Raw genomic sequence first — 7522 nt, 5'->3', positions numbered from 1 at the left:
CTGATGTGTCAGACAACTTTATTTCAGGGAACATGAATAGTTCACCCCACTACTCTCAAGAGGCAGACCACTATTTAGCTCAAACGAGCCTTCCTTGACAGTTTGAAAGCTATCTCTAAGTACACGGAACAGCGAGTGAGGCCAGGCTTTGCATCTCCCAGCAAACTCACATGGGTGAATTATCTCATGGACAGCAGTTATTCTTGTTGATAAACAAAGAGAGAAAGCAGCATGCAATCAACCCTAGGGGTGAAATCCTGTACTTTTCTTTCCTTGGAAGAAAAAGAAGAGTGGAACAAACTCCCAAGGAGGAACAAAGAACTAGAAGAGCTTACATGAATCATCGAGTCCATCTCCTGTCCACAACCAGGTGACATCCTACTGGATAAAAGAACTCTACTCTTTCCCACACTGCAAAACCCTCTGAGTATTTCCCAACATCTTCTAATTATTTCCAGACCTTTACTACAAAAAGAGCTGTAGAAAATAGTCTTGGCATCTCCCCACATTAGAGTATTTGTACTTTCAATAATAATGCGAAGAACCTTCCTAATCAGACCTAGGGAAAAATTCTTTCCTGAACCCATCATGATGATCAGTCTAACTCTGATTACAGGAGCAAGAGACAGCAGACAGGCATAAGAGAAATGTCTCCACCCTAGCTGTCCCAGATCAGTGCGAAGGAATTGCTGCAGCTGCGTTCCACAGTGCCAACGAGGAAATCAATGTACCAGCCCCTTCAGCTACAGTCACCAGTGCCAGGTTCAGGCAGCCGACCTTAGAGCTAGTTGGAGAGCCCAGGCATGACCAAAAGCGGTCTCAGACCCACTAGATGGCACTGTGTGTGGCTGTTACCAGACTTCAAACCCGAGGCACCGCTTAGCCTGAGCTCGGCAGCTTCTACCTTAGCTGCATGGCTTTGATTTCCAGCACAAGTCCCACCGCCTGGCACCTCACCCAGCTGTTCTGCCCATTCAGCAACTTTTGGGTTTCTCAGTCACCCTAAATTAGTGCTCTTTCAGACAAATCCCAGTATGTTGTGGTGGTATTTTTTTTCTCAAGAAACTCCACGGTGATATTTTTCCAGTTCCTGGACCTTGCCCAAAACATTCCAGAGGTTTCAAGAAATATTGAGAAAGTCGGTAAGTCTGAATATCCTGTCTGGCTGGTGTGCAGTGCGTATGTGAGTGGAAGGGTTCAAACTTCAACCAAAAATGCTGTAGATTACAGGAATTTTTATGTGACTGTAACTTTCCATCTCAGTCGCACCAGTTCTGCTCTGCAGGCTCAGACTGGATCCCAGTGATAGCAGTTGGGGAGAAGGGTTGCCACTGGGATCACTTAGAGTTGGATAGAGGCCTCTGTCAGGTTTCCAGACACTCAAAATGAGTATAGCAAATCTTTCATCCATCTCTGTTCAAGGTTTCTACCCTTACTGTGAGCAGTGCTTGTTGGTTAATGTTTACTGTGAAAACTGATGGGACCTCCATTTTCAGTCTGGAGAGCAGAACTTTTGCCAACCACATTTTTCTAACTGAAATGGGAGTTGAATTCTTCTTTCTCTGTCTCTCTGCTTCTATACCCTATTTCCTTATAACCTGTCATCTCTGGCTTTTTAAAGTTTCTCTTGTATTTCAGCTTCAGCAGCATCCTGAGCACAGCTTTGAGTCTCTTCTCTTTTTTTTTTCTGGGTTTTTTTTTTTCAGTCTTTGGAACACTTTTTTGTGTCTCCCTAAGTAAAAGTGCTGTTTGAAATATCCCTTCTTCATCCTCTCCCACCATTATTTGCTCCAATAAAGGGCATTAGGCATTTTCCAATTGTGCCATTCAAGATTCAGCCGCAAACTAATCTATAAACCATGCACAAAGTTGAACAAATATCAACAGTTCTTGGGCCTTGTGCATTTGAAGCAGTATCCCAGAGAAAGCCTCTATGGCTAGGCAGTGCAGGTCAGCAAAGCCCTGGGAGGAAAGCATATATGCTCATCAAGCCCTAAATAGCTAGCTATTACCCTTCATCTGAAAGCTACTGCCTCCAGACATGGCAGACACAGCAAGTGACTGTATGAGGATCCTTAAACCTCTCTCATGCGGATGCTATGGCCACAGGAGCAGAAGATAAGCCAGATAAACCTTCAGATGGAGATACTCCTCTGTTTATCAAGGGCTTATCTGGAGATATCTCTACAGATAAGCCCTGGATAAAAGATACAAGTTGGCAAGCAAGAAGTGAGAAGCAACTGTGTGAGACTGGGCATAGAGTTCTGTGCCTAAATCACAGGGCAACTGCAGGTAAAACACGTTAAAAGGGGCAAAAGAAGAGCAAATCATTCTAAACTCCTTTCCTGTTCTTTTTCTTCTTTTTCTTTTTTTTTCTTTTTCATTTCCTTTTCATTTTTGTTTTTCTTTTTTCTTTCCTTTTTCTCTTTCTTTTTCTTTTTTGTCTGAGAGATGACTGCACTTAGGTGTGCCTGGAGCCTGCAAAAAAAAATCCGAGTGTCACAAGAAACTCCAGAAATGTAAAGGTGTTTTTGAGCAGATTTTAGGGTTATGACTGGCTCAGTATAGTACAGTGTCACAGATATACAGATTACTAGAATTGGCATAAAAGTGGCATTTCTCTTTGCTGGGCAATAACATACTAAAAATAAGAAAAAAGAACAAAGTGTATCTACTCAGTTTTCCAAAATCAATGATTTGCTGTAGGTGGTTTCGACCTGCACGTAATGAGGTTTTGTAAGCTCAGATGAGCTGTACTCATTTGGGGCAGTTTGATCTTTCGGTGTAGTAACTTTAACTTACACAAGCTTGTAATAAAGTCCAGAGAGCACTAAACAATAATATATTCTGGATTTTACCTATCCCGTAGGGTAGGATTTACTGTAGGAATACTTGTGGAATCCAAAACTCGATCCCCATATTTTCTGCTACATCCATGTAATGGTTTCTTCCCAATTATGAACCTATTCACTCCAAAGACGATGGCCACATCTCACTTCTATATTTTTTCTACACCAGCAGCAAATCATTTTGATGTCAGCCTTTGCAGCTGCCAGATCATTCCTGGCATCTCTGAACATAGTTTTTGAGAACTCTGGGTCAGAAAACAGGGTCAAAATAGTTTGCCTCAGCATTCCTTTAGATCATGAACTTATATCTTCTTGCAGCACTATATGGTCTGGTTCATAATCTCATTTCATAAATTTGTTTGCTTCTTAAGAGAAAAAGGTATTTGGGGAAAAAATAAAAGAAGAAAGGAACAAAAAAATACAAAAATAAAACATTTCCATAACATTCACTAGGCCTTTAAAGAAAACTTTCACAGATGCTGACAGCTGTGTGAGAATAGTTTGTCCACAAAGACAGAAAAGTTAAACAAATGTTATGAAAGTAGAAGCAGTGAGACATCACTGGTGGTTTTCCATAAGATAAGTAATTACATGCCTGGTGTTCACATTCTGTTCTGTGTCCTTTTCCACTACTAGTGACTCATACTTAAACAGCATGGAGAATATACATTCACTTCTCTTGTAAGTTCTTGTTTGGTCTTCTAATGAAGTAATTAAAAGGAACATGTGATTTTACCAGGAGAATTGGCAAATACGAATCAAAAGGGTTTTTGATGGTGAGCCTGCAGGAATCATCCCTGAGTTCAGTGTGTGCATGGAGGTTTTATAAGCAATTAAACTCTATCCCTGAAAATCCTACCTTTCAAGCTTTTGGATCACCTGTAGGGTTTTATGGTTGGCTGCAATTAATGAGAATGTAGAAGCTTGTACAAAAATCTCAAGCAAGGAAAAGGAATATCAGACAAATAAGTTCAAATACACTTAACCTTTTCCCTGTTAGAGTGCTACTTCTCATCCTGTATTAATGCTGCTTTGAAAAGATGCTGCATTTGAAAGTTACTGGGAGGATTATGAGGCAGCACAGAAGGTACTTGTCATTTCCTGCACAGCAGCAAAAGAACTGAACTTTAGGAAATATGACAAACAGTACAAAATATTCCACAATGGAACAAAAGCTCCATGGGATGAAAAAGTTTAGAACACTACAATATTAGGCAATAGCTTTAAGCAGTATAAGACATCAGCCATGCTTCTGTATGTGTACTGCAACCTTACACGATACCCATCACCATCCTGTTCCAGCTTTGACTCACAACAGGCCAGACATCCTCAAGCTTTCTCTGCTCCTTCTTGTATGACTCTTCAGCAGCAGATTAATGCTCTCCATGCTCCCCCCCCCCCCCCCCCCCCCCCCAAAGGTTCAATGATTTTACTTCTTGGCAGTAAGAGATAAAAATTAGTTGCAGCCTCTTGTTGTCATGCTCTTGTACAGTGCATGTTTTGTAAAGTACGACAGGGACTGTCTGCTCCCCATTAACATATGGCTGAAAACAGTGCTAATGGTCTTTTAGCTGGGAAAGGTAGGACACTGGGAAGCTGTTTTCGCTCATTTGCCATTGTACGCCTGGACATGAGGTCAGAGAGAAAGCATGTGGAAAGGTCACAGTGTGCAAGGAAGGAGAGTTTTGCATCCTTATTTGCCCCTGTGAAGTCTCAAGAGTCCAAAACACGGGCTGACCTGTTGCCCTTTAAATACAGACTTTCCTCAATTAAACCTGGTGAAACACTATAAGCTTAGCTATCCTTTCCTTTACAGCACCGTAGCACTGCTGAATTCAACAGATCAAGTGAGAAAAATCAGATCCAGTTTCTCTACACTATTATTTTTGTGCGTGGCTATAAATCACAAGTGGCTGCAGGTTGTTTCTGTCAGAATGTAAACATGACTTCAGCTGTTGTTCATCATGGCAATGTTTAAAGAGTTATGTATATCACAAATAGAGTTGAACATTCACCACCGGCAACGATGTTGGTGGCAATACAGGCCTGACAGCAACAATTATCTTCTTTGCCTCCATAAGAACAAAGGGGTGGTCAGTCTTTTCTGAGCTGCTGGCTGCCTTTTCTTTCTAGGTGGACCAGGAGAAGGTGCTGCAGAGGAGATTTTCTGAGCTGTGCTTATTGCATCTTGTCCTGACCACAAGCAAAGTGAGCACATGTTTTTCTTAGCGCTTCTAGCTTGCTACTCCCTTCATTCCTGTGGAGTGCGGCGCTCCGAGAGCACTGACAACAATTGCTGCTTACCCAGTAGGAGAATACATCACTGCTGAGCCAGCTGCCTGGAAATGTTAATGCTGCTCTGAGGTTTCTTCAGGACTCTGGGCCAGCGTTTACCTCATCAGATATGTCTTTCCTTTGCTGCCCTATCCCAGGCTGTGCTCTATTCTCAGTGCAATCTGTTTTTCCGTGAGTGACAACCCTGGGGGTCCCCAAAGGTAGTTGAAGGAGAGCAGGAAGCAAAATTAAATACACAGAGTATATGGGAACAAAGCAGGGAAAGAAACAAGAAATATATACACTGCTGACATGAGAAATCCCGGCCCCAAGGGGAGGAGAGCAGGCACAGGGGCTGAGAAAGGAGCACAGCAGGACTGAGCAGGAGGCCTGGGGGGGGGGGGGGGGGGGGGGGAAGAGGCAAAGATTGTGATTCCAGCTGAAGCTGATGAGACTGCAGAGGAACAGAAGGGAAATAAATTTACGGAATCTACAGAAGCAAGAACAGAGCCCTGTAGCCACTTCTTTTCCACAGAAACACTATTATCATCCTTGTTTCTCAAGCAGAGAAACAAAATGTTTAAGTGATTTGCCTTTGGCAGCTCTGGAGCCAAGGTTCCTCCAGCCCTTAGGCATAGACATAACCAAGAGATTTCTGTTATGTGTATTACCTTCAGGTGACTTAGAGAACACTGATTAAAGTGACTTTAACTGTGCAAGATTCAAAATCCAAATACCAGATAGGGAGGAAGGTCTCTTCGGATCAAGCCTTGGCTTTGACCACCACCTTCCTTTCTTTGCCTCCTTAAAAAAAAAAAAAAAGAAAGGAAAAAGGAAAATACAAAGGTAAAAATATATGAAAGGAAGCAGGGGAAGGTTAGTCCTGGTTATTTCCCTGTACATATGTAGCGTTTGGCCTAGTCTTATTAGGCATGTCCTGCGAATCTTTTGAAGGGTCAATAAATATAGAGCTCACTGGGATTATATGCACACTACCTCTACTCTGTTGTTTCTGCTTGAGGCACCCACTAGTTACCCTAGCCATCAGTGTGTCCTTCAGCAATCAAAAACCTGGGCTAGCTCTCAATCCACCAACCTGACTCTCATGTTTGGTCAGATGGTCTGTGATGCTCGTACATGACAGCTTGCCCTTCCATGGTGCACGACCCACTGCCTATTTCCTTGTGACATTACATGTGTTGGTAATAAACTTCGCATTCATAATTCAACACAAGCATTTGATGTGGCTAATCAGCTGACTAACCTTTTCCATTTCTGATTTTTCAGAGTCTGCAGGGGGTGCTGCACAAGCTCCTGTCTCTCATTCCTCCCCCTCACTAACAGCAGGGAATAATCTGATGTAAATAGACGGGTAGTGCCAGAAATGTGACAAAGAAGGAAAGAGAGGTGCTGCATACAGTCTGAAGCAAATGCCATCTCACTGCCTTTCAGTATATGCTCATCCCTTTGTGCTACTGTAGTGGTGCCTTGTAAATGGATCTTAATTTCATAATAATATATGGCAATAATTCTTTCCTGACAAGCAACCATGACTGTGGTTGGTAAGCATCTATTTGAAAATGGAAAAGCTAAATAGGCCTTAAAGTAATTAAGACTCAAAGATTTTTTTCTTCCTACTGCAACTCCAAAAGAGAATCGGCTTCAAAACATGCCTTAAATGTATAAACAGTGTATTAGCAAGGGCATTTCTCAGTAAGGGCTGAGGATTCAGAATATGGGGATATCGATTACATCCTCTTTTAGATTTCCACAGCAGGTTTCCAAGAAGGTGGCTATCTAGAACTGAATAGACAACCACATTTTTGCTGAATAGCTAGAAAGCAAAGGAAACTCATTATGTGGTTTTTAAAAAGTCTTGTGAATTGTGGAAAAGATATGTAATGTTTCTGCTGAAAAAATGCCATCATAATTATCTATATGTTCTTTATTTCACGCCAAGAATTTTCAACAATGAATGCCTTTCTTGGGACCTTCATAAATAAATAAATAACTGGCAGTATCATTGTCATGAAATACATTTGTGCTTACTACTACACAGCTATTCTGAGCACTGCATGTATTATACGTAAATAATTGATTTTCCACCTCAGATGAGGTTGTAAAAATGATTAAAATAAATACTGTTGGTTTGAGGGTTCTTTTGTTTTTTTGTCTTTTTTTGTGGGAGAGAATCACATTAAACCATTCCACAGACACCTTTGGGCTTGCACAGCATACGGTCCCGTATGTCTTTACTTTTCAGAATTACTTCCAGACACAAACAGGAACAGATGTGGAGTGGTCATTGCCTTGGGAGTCTGACCTGCAGCATAGGCACTTCACTTTTATTATCCTTCACTTTCTACTGATCATGTATCAGTTCCCCTTACATCTTCTTT

The 7522-nt window shown here is 41.7% G+C and overlaps 1 long non-coding RNA gene across 1 annotated transcript; it reads left to right on the top strand.

Moving 5' to 3' along the window:
- The first annotated feature begins 228 nt into the window (after positions 1–228).
- On the top strand, positions 229–7089 carry LOC133273434 (uncharacterized). The gene is made up of 3 exons (XR_009744795.1): positions 229–370; positions 1088–1142; positions 6411–7089. It is a non-coding gene; the product is annotated as an uncharacterized LOC133273434 (long non-coding RNA).
- The last annotated feature ends 433 nt before the right edge of the window (positions 7090–7522 follow it).

This window comes from Pezoporus flaviventris, unplaced genomic scaffold (genome assembly GCF_033815535.1).
Source record: "Pezoporus flaviventris isolate CSIRO_AGI_PZ_B2104156 unplaced genomic scaffold, CSIRO_AGI_Pfla_v1 ptg000031l, whole genome shotgun sequence".
In the NCBI taxonomy this organism is placed as follows: Eukaryota; Metazoa; Chordata; class Aves; order Psittaciformes; family Psittacidae; genus Pezoporus; species Pezoporus flaviventris.
The sequence above is the reverse complement of the archived record's forward strand: the minus strand, read 5'-3'. Positions and strand labels throughout refer to the sequence as shown.